This window comes from Larimichthys crocea, chromosome XI (assembly GCF_000972845.2).
Source record: "Larimichthys crocea isolate SSNF chromosome XI, L_crocea_2.0, whole genome shotgun sequence".
In the NCBI taxonomy this organism is placed as follows: Eukaryota; Metazoa; Chordata; class Actinopteri; family Sciaenidae; genus Larimichthys; species Larimichthys crocea.
In genome coordinates this window covers 8,407,102-8,420,455 of record NC_040021.1, presented here as the reverse complement: position 1 = coordinate 8,420,455, position 13,354 = coordinate 8,407,102, and the positions used below count along the sequence as shown (strand labels likewise).

The 13,354-nt window shown below is 40.3% G+C and overlaps 1 protein-coding gene across 2 annotated transcripts in view; it reads right to left on the bottom strand.

Annotated features, from left to right (window-relative positions):
- Window positions 1–13,354, bottom strand: part of LOC104922557 (pleckstrin homology domain-containing family G member 1) — a 71,056-nt gene that overhangs the window by 55,025 nt on the left and 2,677 nt on the right. Inside the window, exon 1 of one of the 2 annotated variants that reach the window (XM_027284100.1) lies at window positions 6,603–6,776. The exons of the other annotated variant lie outside the window; for it this stretch is intronic. The gene's annotated coding sequence lies outside the window, so the exon portion shown is untranslated. Of the gene's footprint in view, window positions 1–6,602; window positions 6,777–13,354 lie in introns of those variants that run through there. 2 annotated transcript variants of the gene reach the window in all.

Here is a 13,354-nt window from a genome sequence, read left to right as displayed (position 1 = left end):
ACAGCTTGCTCTATAGCAACAAAAGACTTTTTTATTTTTTTTGGCAGGCATCAAATTCAAAAATGGGTGTTTATTTACACAAGACAATAAAGTTTATCAGTTTAAACATTGAATATCTTGTCTTTGTATTGTTGTCAATTGAATATAGGTTAGATTTGCAAATCATTCCGTCATGTTGTAGTACACCTTTAAACAGATTTGTTAAGTTAACCCTTTAAGGGCAGAATATTAAAGTACTAAATGATGTTTGGATGTTAAAACATAAAAAAAAAACATTAAATATATTGGAGGAATGTACAAGAAAACACAAATACAATGCCGATATTACATTAAAGGCTTTGTACATTCTGACACTGCATTACATGCTTGAGTGAGGGATTGTAATTTATACAAATATAAATCTTTGCAGAGGAGCACTTAAACTAATCTAATTCCAAGTAGCTCTGCAATCTTGGTAATCCTTTGCTTAAGAACAGTTATGTTCAACCAGGTGGGTATTAAATCTTTTCTAAAAGCATACATTAAAATATTTTCTAAGGTTAACATTTTAAATGTTTAAGACGGTGGGCCAAACTTTCCCTCTCCTCGTCACAGACCTTGTAATTAGGTGAAACATGTTTTTACAGCAGATCTCTAAAGTACTTTAAGTAGTGGTTAGTAGTATAGAATAAGCTGGAGAACACACATGCACTTAAATCACAGCCTATAGGTATGTCTGCTGGAATGCTTCACCCTGCTGAACAAATACAGACGCCCGTGTGTGTTATCAGATGCACGGGGTGAGTTGTGACATACAGAGCATATGCACTAATATGCCCACACACGCTTCATTTCACATGTGAAGTAGGTGCATGAAGCGTGTATGGGTGTGAGGAACAGGCATGTGTCAAATCAGCAGGTTTCATATGGGCTCCTCTGACAGCTCAGGTCAAGCACATTGTGCCCTCAGTAATCCAAATGTCTCATCTGAGTCATTTTCACTGATTCGAAGCAGACACACACACACACACACTCTGACAGACACAAATATACAAGCACAGACCTAAAAACCTGAGATGACCCAAGTCATTTTTGCACTGAGCCTGAATATGACATCAAACTTAAATGCAACCATCAGCTGCATGAAAGCTGTCCACATTTACACTGTTTGAGGGGACTTAAGAGTCTTTTTTTAATATATAATTTCTTCTACATATGAACAAAAAGAGAAACAAACAGCCTCTGTTCATTCCAACAGGAAATACATAGACGAAAGTACAGATGAAATGACATTTAACTGAGAAAATTCAGTGACATGTGTGGCAGTAATGGAAAACAATGCAACGTGACCACTGTGAAAAATAAAGATTCTGTCAACACAAAGATCAAAAACAGACTTTTAAAGGTTATTTTAAAATGGTAAATACCAAAACAGGATGGTGACGGCAGGAAATGCGTTAAGAGACTGCGGAAATTGTGCTTAAGATATTTGCCTCTACTTTGTGGGACTAATGTTTTGGCGATAAAGCAGAGTTTGTTGGGTTCACAGTGGTGCTGTCAAGATTCTTACCATGGAAACAAAACTCGTTCATATCTAAGGTATCTCAAGGGTAAGATGTAATAGGATGATTTACATTTTAGGGGACATTTTTATGCAGAATCAGCCTGAAACCAAACTGTGGAAATCCTTGAAAAACATTCAATCTACATGCACACTAATCTTCTGCATCCCACTTCAGTTCATGGTGAATAAACAGTTCATTTGATGATTCTGTGCGTGTCTGTACTCTGTAGAGATCAGGTCAAGGTTCCCTATGTAGGTTATCTGTATTTAGCCCCAAGGTAAGGAGGTCAGTTTTACATCTAGATCAAGCCTTGACAGAGGACAGTCTTATTTTCGATGATACAGAATATTTCATCCTCTAATCTCAGCCTGCAGTGAACTGTTTGCTTGCAGGTGTTGGTTATAACCAGATGGTTATTTTATCACTGTTAGCTTGCACAGCTCTAATGCTGCATATATAAACAGACACTATGAATAGAAAGTTAGCAGTCTGGTGCTGGATATAGACAAATAGACAAATCCAGCCTCAAAGACCAGGAAAAGAATCATTTGGTTTTGAAAAGGAAGTCACTCCAACAGCCTGTCTCACAGTAACACAACAGTCCAAAAATATCCCTGTGCAGCACGGAGCAGGTCTCTGCATGTCCGTCTGCTGCTCCAGTCTGGGCCACGGAAACATGGGCTGGACCTGGAGACACACAAGCAAACCACAAACGTGCACGTACGCACATGCACACCTGAGTATAACAGGAAACACATGGCTGTATTCGTCAACCTTTTGTCCTCTGACATGCACACACACACACACACAGACAAAAGCGACAGCAATCCATGAAATCTGGAAATTATAACAGGAAGCAGCAGGGCAAGGTAATTCTTCACGGCAACAGGGCGGCATTATTAAAACGTATGAAGAGATTATCAAAACCATACATGCATACCTACTTACCATCTTGTATGCTGACCAAAAGCGTGTGTTTAACTAAAAACACTGCAACAATGTGTGACCTCATCTTTACTAAGACATTTATGTCTGATGGCTGTCTGACTCTTCGGTGTCTGCCACACAGCTTTGCATGTGAAAGGGCATGCTTTGCATGTCGGGCCCAGATCGTCTGTATTGTTTGCATCTCCACTCACGGCAAGGAGCGAGTAAATGACAGGTGTTTTATTCTCAGATAGAGGTGCGGCACTTGTCTTAAGAGCTTATATCTCCAGGCGAAAAGCTTTTAATTAGAGGGTAGTGCTACGGCTTAAGGCACACTTTTTTTCGTTAAAGGTTAACAACATTCTCTGTAGAGCGAAACTTTCATGCCTCGCACAATGCAGGGATTTTGTGAAGGAGTGCGTGCGCCCTATATGCATCTATGGAGAAGCTAAATTTAAAGCTGGATGACCTGCTTGTTAGCACGGCTCACTTCCTTTTCCTGTATGACAAGCAGGAAAGGTCGTTTTAGCCGTGCAGCTGAAACCAGGGTCGTCTGACTGAAACAAAGTTGGGTGATGACAAACTGCAAGAACGTCTCATTTCTGCTCATCTTACTAGTATCACAGCATTGTTGACATCCAGTCCATGTCCTCACTGGTCATTTTATCAGGCACAGTCTAGTGCCATGAATTCTACTTCAAGTCGTCATTGTTTTGGGCTCAACTTCCCAAAGTGTTGAAGGTAAAACACTGCAGGAATAATTAAAGTATCTGTTTCTACTATCTTCTGCCTCTGCCATTCTCTCCTATCCTTCTTTGCTCCTTCCTCTCTTGTCGACTCCTTCACGCCTCAGCTCCTACATGCGACCTCCCAGCAGGGAGGACTGCCAGCAGCAGGTGAAAGATCGTGACCCCCCGCACAAAGACTCACTGCCCTCCTCCTCCTCCTCCTGCAGGCAGAGAGAGCTCAGCTCCAGCCTGGAGCGTAGATTAGGAAACCAGGGGGGGGGATATATCACGTCTCTCAACGCCGACAGTTTATCAGGGAGGATTTCAAAACACTAACAATAGGTAGCTCTGTATAGAAAATGGAGATTCAGCAAATCCCATCGTCAAAATGCCTTGATATAGCTACTACGATGCAGGCTGCCCTGGACTGAAACGGAAAAGAGCTGATATGGAAACAATAGAGAAAATCCGGTTTGTCTCTCAGAATAAATCCAACCATTCATTATTTTCTCATGAAGTCTCCTTCCAATCTGTTGTTATAGCACTCTCCCAGAAACTGTAACTGCTCTAGTCATCAAATATGCCAAAGATATGCATCATGCCTCCTATGGAAGAACAGTTGGGTCTTGTTCGCCTGCAGCGCTTTTGAACTCCACATGCAATCTGGAACTGGTTTATGCAGGGCAGAGATAAAAGTGTTGGTTCGCACTGGACATCGGGAGAGCAGGTATACAATCATTAAACACAGGCAGAGAGACACACAAACCACTGCCATCAAACGCACCAGTGCTGTACATTTGCACACACCACCTGGACCTCAATATAAATAGGGCAGGTCGTGGAGTGATATAAGATAATCTTCAAGGAGGAGAAACGTGATATACCGCGGGACCAAAGACATCCTGTGGAGCCATCCGTCTGAAAGACTTCCAGTAAAAACATCAATCAGGAGACACAGAGACAGAGAAAGCTACCTGACAGCTGCAGCTCATCATAAACTTGACCAGCCGTCACTATGACAGGTTTGTTTCCATGTGACAAAGACGGGCACTGTGACGATTTGAGGGAACGATACACAATGACAAGACAATGACATCTGTCACCTCTGAGTTTCCACACAATCAATATCCTAAATACAAAGAAAGATGACCCCTGTGCTTCTAACCAATTACAACAATCAGAGATTTAACGCAGCTATAACGTAAAACGTGTGGCTCCTGTATGAACCTACGGAGATTTATCACCTGAAACTGCATCTCCCCTTGGCTTTACAGAGCTTTGTAGCAAGTTTTAGCTCAATGTTTAACTGTCTGGCCTAATAAAAGTACAGTTTTGATTCACTCTCACCACTCTATGGGTTGTTTCAGCTTCAGCAGGCAGTTCTTTACAGCAGAAAAGCTCTTAAAAACCACTGCACACCATGCAGCAGACCACAACTTGTTTTCCACTGCCCTTCAGTGTCCACAAAAATAATTTCTCACAGGTTTAAACACTAAAATTAAGGTTGTTAAAATGCAATTTCTGACATACCTCTTTGATTTCAAACAAGACAAAGAGTTGACAGCCCTGATAGTGGCTGTACCTGGTGCTACATTTGCTCTTATCAATAAACACACTGTGAGGTCAGTGGACAAATTACATTTTTGATCTCATGATGGTGCCAGTTAAGCAATCAAAGTTATTACAATTCATCCTGAAGGGGGGCATGAATGTGTGAATGAAATTTCCAGGTGACCCGCCAATAGTTGTTGACGCATTTCACTCCAAACCACAAACATAGACTTTAAGGTGACACTTGAGGGAAAGTATAGGGATCACAAAAGTCATTATTATTCAACCCCCTGGGGACCATGAATGCCTGCAAACTATTGGATGGATTGCCATGGAAATTTGCAGGCAATCTATCCAACAGTTGTTGAGGTATTTCAATCTGGATCAAAGTGTGGACTGACTGACCGAACAGACCAACGTTGCTATCCTTAGAGCCCTTCTGCTTGCATGGTTAAAAAGCCTACAGCCACATGCTATATAAACCCAGGGTCACAGTGTCATTAGAAGACAAGCGGAAGACTGTAAATCACAAGGACCAAACTACTGACAGGACATGAGAGAGGGCCCGGGTTTAACTTTACAGGGTGGCACTCAGGGGGAGGGTTGAAGGTCGTCCAATCTCAGATTACGTTCTCACGAGATTTAGAAGTAGGAAGAACACCTGCCATCTTCCTCAAACGGTGAGGAAGGAGATTGACATTCAACCAACTTCCTCTTTCTGATCACGCAAAACACAGGTTAGAAAATAAGGAACATCATTTAAAAGGAACAAATAGATGTTTTGGGAAGTACATTTATTCGCTTTGTTTCAGAGAGAGATCTCTCTTCACGATAAATATGAAGCTACAACCATCTTAGCTTGGCATGAAGACTCGAAACAGGGAATCGGAGTCCTCCTTCCAGCACTTCTGCAGCTCACCAATTAACACTTAATATGTCGTTTGTTTACTTCATACAAAAACGTAACCGTAAAACCAGTATCTCACCGTTTTACAGAGGGAGTTATATGGCGGGGAGTAGTAACTTCCTGGAGTCTCAGCTGGTTTCCTGGCAACTGGAAGACTGCAAGAAGACTGTTTCCAGTCTTAATGCCAACTGGCTTCATATACTGATACACAGATATGAGAGTGGCATCGATCTTTTTTGAAGTGCATTACCTTATTTCTGAGAATGTCAAACTTTTTTTTCCATTAATTCATTATGCAACAGCAGGAGCTGACGTCAATCACAGATGCAAAACTTAACATGTAGTTTATTCAGCATTAATCATCACTTAGGAAGACTGGAGTGATTCAGTGTGAAAGTCACCTGTGAATGTCAAAAAACTGTGCACTTCCACCCCCATCTTCCATCTGTTGCTGTTTCATAACAGCCTGAAGTATAAAAAAAAAATCATCAATGGTTGATTTGAACTGTCAGTTTGCACAGGCTGTCCAGAGAACAACATCAATCTCTGGCAGGACTGTTCTTTTTCCAAGATGATGCTCCAGTTATATAAGATCCTTTTAAAAATAAAAAAATAAAAAAAAAGGTCAGTGTCAAGAGTTCATCCTGTCTCATCACAGGATCAAAACTGTTAGTGTTCTCTCTGACAGTCACACACATCAATCAATCAATCACTGGTCTTTTTTCTCTTGTGCAACCTGTTCCACCTCTGTTATCTGCCATCAGTATTCATCTGTCAGCATTTATCTCTCTGATCCAAGACAGCAGCCTGGCCTGCAGGCTGTTCACACGCGCCGCACCTGAGCAACACAACACGCACACCTGTTCCTACAGATCACTACTGTCTGTGCACCAATGCATCACACACAGAGAAGAAGCGCTCGATATTAAACCATTTACACTTAACTGTTTTTCTCTGAAGATGTCTTCGCATGAACAAATCCTCGGTTCCCTGCTGCTGCTGCTGCTGCTGCTGCAAGTCGTTCCTCATTAAAAGCGGTTTTTAACTTCACTTAACTGCTTTCAAGTTGACCCACTTGGCAAGTTTGCCAGCTCGAACACGGTGTCCTCGTTTGTCCGCTGGTAAAACCTCAATCACACAAGTTCCTGTTGCTTTACGTCATCATCAAACACTGATGTACCGGCTCACCTGGTGAGAGTGAAGGCTGCAGACCTGATGCAGATCAGTGGTCCAGAGTTACTAAATAAAAACAAGTTCATAATCCAAAAATACAATATATTTATAATATTAAAATTCACGTTTAAGGTTATTACAGGCACTACTTCTATTTCTATGGGACCAGATTAATAAGAGAGAATAAATAAATAAATAAATAAATAAATAATAATAATAAATAATTAGATGCACACGAAAAATAAAGAATAATAAAGATATATACTGATAATATACTGAAAATTAATATTCAGTATGTCAGTTTGTAATATTACTACACTTACTTGTGTTTATTGATATGGTGCTTATCTTTAAATACTATGTATAAACTGCAACATAAACATATGCACTAATGTACAGGTTTTTTTTATTCTTCTATCTGGTAAATTCAGTTGGGTACAATATTTTAAGATGTTTTAAGATAAGATAAGATATAAGATAAATATTGGTACAGCAGATCACAATATACAAGATGGATAAGTAAAATACTGAAATAATAAATAAGTAGCTGCAGAAACCTGGTTCCGACTTCGGCCTGTGGTCCACAGACGTTTTACAATAGTTTATTTAGTTTACCATACATATAGTTATTCCCATAAAGACTGCAAGACCCCTAAGTTTGTGGAAAAACAAGTCTAAACACAGAGGTGACAGAGCAAACAAAGCCTATGTATGGTGCATGTACTTTTAAATCTCCTTGATCTGTAGAAGATTTGAGCTGAATTAACCAGTCAAACTTCTCTATAAATATGGTGCTTCTGTGTGTTATGTGTTTGTCTCTACACTTGGGCCTATAACAAGTTGTTTTATGCTTTTCAGCTTCACAGTTTACCGTTCTCTCCAGCCGTTGGCTTGAGGCAATCTCAGTCCCTGCAGGTGGTTGTAGGATTTACAGACAGTAGTTGGGGGTCAGATTGTTTTCGTGTAGGTCAGGTCTCAGGTTTGACCTCTTAGGAAACATCCTGTGCAACTTTCTGTTTATGTAACCTCTTCATAGAGGCTTAAAGTATAATAGAGACATATGAGCAATAAAATCCAAAGTACATTTCTAGGTATGATCTTTATTGACTCACATCACATCATTATTCTCTCTCTTCCCATTGTCAGATGAGACAGTGACACCTGCCATCTTCCTCACACTGTGAGGAAGGAGACTGACATTCAACCAACTTCCTCTTTCTGATCACACAAAACACAGGTTAGAAAATAAGGAACATCATTTAAAGAGAACAAATAGATGTTTTGGGAAGTACATTTATTCGCTTTGTTTCTGAGAGAGATCTCTCTTCACAGTAAATATGAAGCTACAACCAACACTTAATATGCCGTTTGTTTACTCCATACAAAAACGTAACTGTAAAAACAGTAAAGAGGGACTTATGTGGCGGGGGAGTAGTAACTTCCTGGAGTCTCAGCTGAATTCCTGGCAACTGGAAAGAGACTGCTTCCAGTCTTAATGCCAACAGATCAGATGAGACAGTTAGGTCAAAATATTTGGCTTTTATGCGATGATGTTCATATGAATCCTTGAATACCTTTGAAATCATGTGAGTCATGTCTTTAAACATATTGTATGTCAGACATTTTCCGGGAATTTCTATGACTGTGTGTTACTGTCTGGAAACAGTGTGCTTGTTCTCCCTTGGAAGATAAAATACAGGCCAAGTAAAAAACGTTGGTTTAATCTACATCAAGCATCTCGAAATGTGTCGCTGCAGAGATCAGGTTGCTTTAAATGCAACACCTTGGACAACAGTTAATCCTTTTTACCCTTTTACCAGTAATTGATTCCAGTCACCTCCCTGCATGCAAACAGAATGTAAAGGAAACCCGAAACCAAACTCAGCCCTTTCCTTCTCTATTAATAGCCTATCATTTGGGCACAAAAACACAGTGTAGGGCCAGTACATGCCTGTGATCACTGAATGGAAATTGGGTCATTCTGAGAAACCCACTGGGAATGAGCAGCACAGTCCTGTACTCCTCATATCGCTGCCCCTCCTTCCTTTCGTCCACATGTCACTGTAAAGATGTGTTAGCCACAGTTGTGTCGTATCTCTTTATCTGGACTGTATTGTAAAAATAATACATCCTTCACATTGTGATTTATAGGTCTCATGCTTTCTGCGGACTGGTGAGTAATACCTTTGGCACTGGTGAGGTCATGACCTAAATGATTGTCCTACGGGGGATAGGCTCGGCCTCGGAGCCTTTCTATACAATATCGTCTTTCTCACAGCAAGATGACTTCATTGTCAACTGAAACCCGCTGAAATCCTGAAAGTGATAAGGATTTCCCCTCAGGTAGCAGCTGAACAGACAAACAATGCTGTCCTCTCAACATGTCAGTGTCTAGTCCTCCAGTGAGAGAAATTATAGTTTGCTAATAACTGTTTTTCCCCGTACATGTAGAGGCATGCATGGCCATTTTCAGGTAATTGGAAGTCCCATAGTCCAAATAGTTTTGAGTTCAAGTAAGAAGGTTGCGGTCGTGAACTTACGAAAGCCTGAAAACAATTTCCACTGCTGGAAATATACAGCTGGTGACTTAAAGTTTAAAAAGGATATAAATCTGGTTCAGCTGCTGTTTATCATTTGATGGTGAATCCAGCTGTGGCTTTACAAAATAAATTTGTTTCATTTGGTTGTCACCTAAAAGCCCTGTTGTATCCTATAGACGCTGCAACATCCGCAAATCATGCACTGTTCAAAACGGCCATTTATCTCAGATGAGTCGGACTGTGGGACACACAAAATGACTTCCTCCAGAATAAATATTTCCTGTGTTTAACGATGTTTATGCACGTCTGATAATGTGTCTACATGAGTTGTTGTGTTTTTTACATTTCCAGTCATAGCCAGTGTCTTTGAAGAAAACTGTTTACGGCGCTTGCTCCAATTTCTCCTGTAAAAATAGATGTTGAACACTCTGTTGATCATATAATAGAAACCACTGCTGGTACACTACCATAGCAGTCACAGTTTAACTGACGTGTCACTTTGGATACTTCCATTAGTACACTTCTAGGTAGTAGACTGTGTACGCTATGTACTTCCTATGTGCTAATTTTGGCATGGGAGTGTCTAAATTGCAGTACAATTGCCGAACAATGGCAACATTTTACCAGCAGGGGTACCAGGGGTGGAGCATTAGCACCAACATTTGACTGCCAATATATAAATATAACACATATGCACAACTTACATTTGTATATTGCAGCTTCCTTGTTCAAATCAACTATAGCCAAAATGGCACCCTATGAGGGCAAGAAGTGTCATACCACGCTCATTTATTTGACCATTATGAGTGCACCATCCGGATACTCGCAGTAGACTGCATTTTGCCATCACTGACAGTGTGAAAACACTCAAAATAGCAAGTGTAAGTATCGAAATACCCAAACTGAGACACAGCAATTGCACCATTTTGTCAGATGTGTGACCACCTCTGGGATATGCGTAATATGAAATAAAAAACATTTGGAACAGGAGTCCTTGGTTTCATCTTTGCCAACACAGATATGAGTAAGTGCAACTGTAAAGCTTGAACTTTATACTCGTGAATATTACATGTTTTATTGAAGATGCAGTTAACACAAGTTATTGTTTAAATGGAACTTTGCAGGGCCAACATCTAAATCCCTGTAGTCATTACCCATTATTAATAACTGCTGGTTTTCCATGAAAGATAGACGTGGTTCTGGAGTTTAGATCCCTAAATTATTGGGTGACTCAGCTGAATTGTGTAAAACTGTGTGGCGAGATGGCAAAGGGTAACCTTATCTACGGCAGACTGTGGAGGAGACATGGCAAAGACTGCTGCTGAATTGTGTCCCGCTAGAGATAAATGATGTCTGGTATTTGTCGTGTCAAAGGCCAATATGACAAATGAGAAGCCAAAAATAGACTATGCAAACAAAGGCTGTAACTCAAAGAAAGATGAGGGCAGCCATAATAAAAATCATGATTGACTTGACTGAAACTCTGCACGTTAGGTATTCATTAAGCCCTTCAGACACAACAAAACTGCTGGTTCAGACACTGTGCCTAGCTCACAACCCCATGTCTTTAACCTTATTTCATCCCTTTGTATTAGCATTTGCTAGTACATTTGTACAGTGACCGTTTTCCCCAAAGTCTGAGCTACAGCAGATCTCTGTTTTTCCTGTCGTATGTGCACACACAGGCATGTGTACACCTACACACATTGGAAAGCTTATCTCCACCATCGGCTGTGAAATGCTGGGAGCCCACAGTCTGCTGCTTTCAGTTCAGAGCGACAACTGTGAGAGACGGAGAGAGAGAGAGACCCTTTGTGATATCAGACCCTGAGACAGAAAGAGCTGTCGAGAGTTTGACAGGATTAATGGACATTAGCACATGAAGTCATGAAGAAAGCAGGAAACACCACAGGAAATGCCTCGGAGGGTGTGTAATGCTATCTCTGATCGCTGCCCATGTGGCACCCGCATTATATATGCTGATGCGGTGGGAAAATAGCAGAGGCTTTTGTACATTGAGAGTGAGACGCTAAATATACTGAGAAAAGAGATACTTTAGAAAAAGTGATTGTATCGTTGCTCCTATAAGACACAAAGTAAAAACTCACAGTGACGTTTTTAAAGAGTGTACATCTACACCTATTTTCTTTATTTATTTATTAGCATTGTATGTCTTTACAGAACAGTAGTTCTTAGTGGTAGGTGTAGGAGGGAATAGTTTATTCATTCTGGTCTAAAATTATAGAATTCAAGTGAGATGAAAAAGAGAGAGCAACACGTTTATGTTACTTAGTTTAACTTACAAATTACAGTTTTTTATCCAAATTAGAGCCTCAGATGTTGAAGCATTACATTTAAATTCTTTGTATTATTGTGTCATTTTTTTGCAGGTTACAGAGTGTTTGATATCTCACAAGCGCCTTCCCCCTTTGTGTATATTTCACACTCAGTGAAACAGAGAGAGAGCAAGTTGCTATCTAATCAGCACAGGAAGAAAGTACTGCGGGTCTGTCATCACTGACACACTGGGCTCATGAAAAATGCTTGGGGGGAAAACAAGTTTACACACTGTTATTCCACTCAGTTTACTGGATAACAATGAAACTCTTTTCTTTTTGGCTCAGCGGGTATGAAAGGATCAAAATAATGAAGCAGGATGTACAAGCAGGTGGTTGGAAGGTGCCAGCATGAACTGCATCTCATTGCAAAATAAGTGTTATGATATCCAGAGCGTGATCAGATAACGATTAAAACATGTTTTATAAATCTATCATGTACAGTTTATCCTTCATTAATTTCCATACAAAATCAGATACAGTTACCATGTTGCCCGCATTTTAGTTGTATCCATCCAGATTGAATGATGAATTTAAAGTCCCAGTGAAGAGATATGACTTGTGGCGTTACATAAAAGACTACAGTGTTAAAGGAGCACAGGCACACCTGAGGCTGCACAGTCCATTAGTATTTGACCTTTGAAAAAGAACATTTCTGTGCATCGTGCATGGCACCCGGTCATTTTCGTCCAATTTGTCCAGAGATGTCACCAGGGTGAAGTCACTGGCTGCACTGAAAGGATGATGCTGGGAACTTGTTAAAGAAAATGTTCTTTGACTTGATTTATTCATCTGTTGTTTAATCTTATCTAGTGATTGAAATGAAATGATCACAAATTGAAAAATGCTCACCACAAAATTAATTCTGCTTAAATTATGAATAGCATGCATGTGAGACTAGTTTTAATTTCAAATAACTAATGCTGACTACAAAGTACACTCCGGTTACAGACATATGTTATTATCCATTGGATGATCACCTAAGTTCCTACCAAAAAACCTTATGAAGAACTGAATGACGCCTAGCTCTGCCACCCATACACTCAGGGCAATCCAACTTTTCTCATCTATTGTTCCCCGTTGGTAAAACGTCTACCGGTTCCGACTAAAAAACCTTGTGAAGACCCAGCTCTTCAGAGACTACCTCCTCTCCTTCCACTACAACAACTGGACATGATAAATCGATCCCCCCCTCTAGTACCGTCACTGTCATATTGCTGCACTAGCATGTCCTAGTCACATTGTACCTTGTTTGTTTCCATTTTTTGTAATGTGCTTTGGATAAAAGTATATGCTAAATGTAAATTGTGATAATATTTTCATCTGACCTTAATAAACCCAATATGTATATGTTGTAGAAAAGTACTAACCTTACTTTGGTGCAAACTTGCCTTGCACATTTGGTGAAGGAACTGAACATTAGAGTTGATATTTCTCTACACAGCAGCAGCCCACACTCTGACCTCTGATCTCACATTACACCTTTCACATCATTTCACTTTGCACCTCTATGGACATTTCTAAACCACATGCCACTTTACCACCATCTCTTGTGACTGATACCTTTACATGTTCACTTTAACAAGTAAGTTAGACGTCAAGTCCCACTGTGCTCCAACTCTTCCGTAGCCACCCCCACAACAACCCG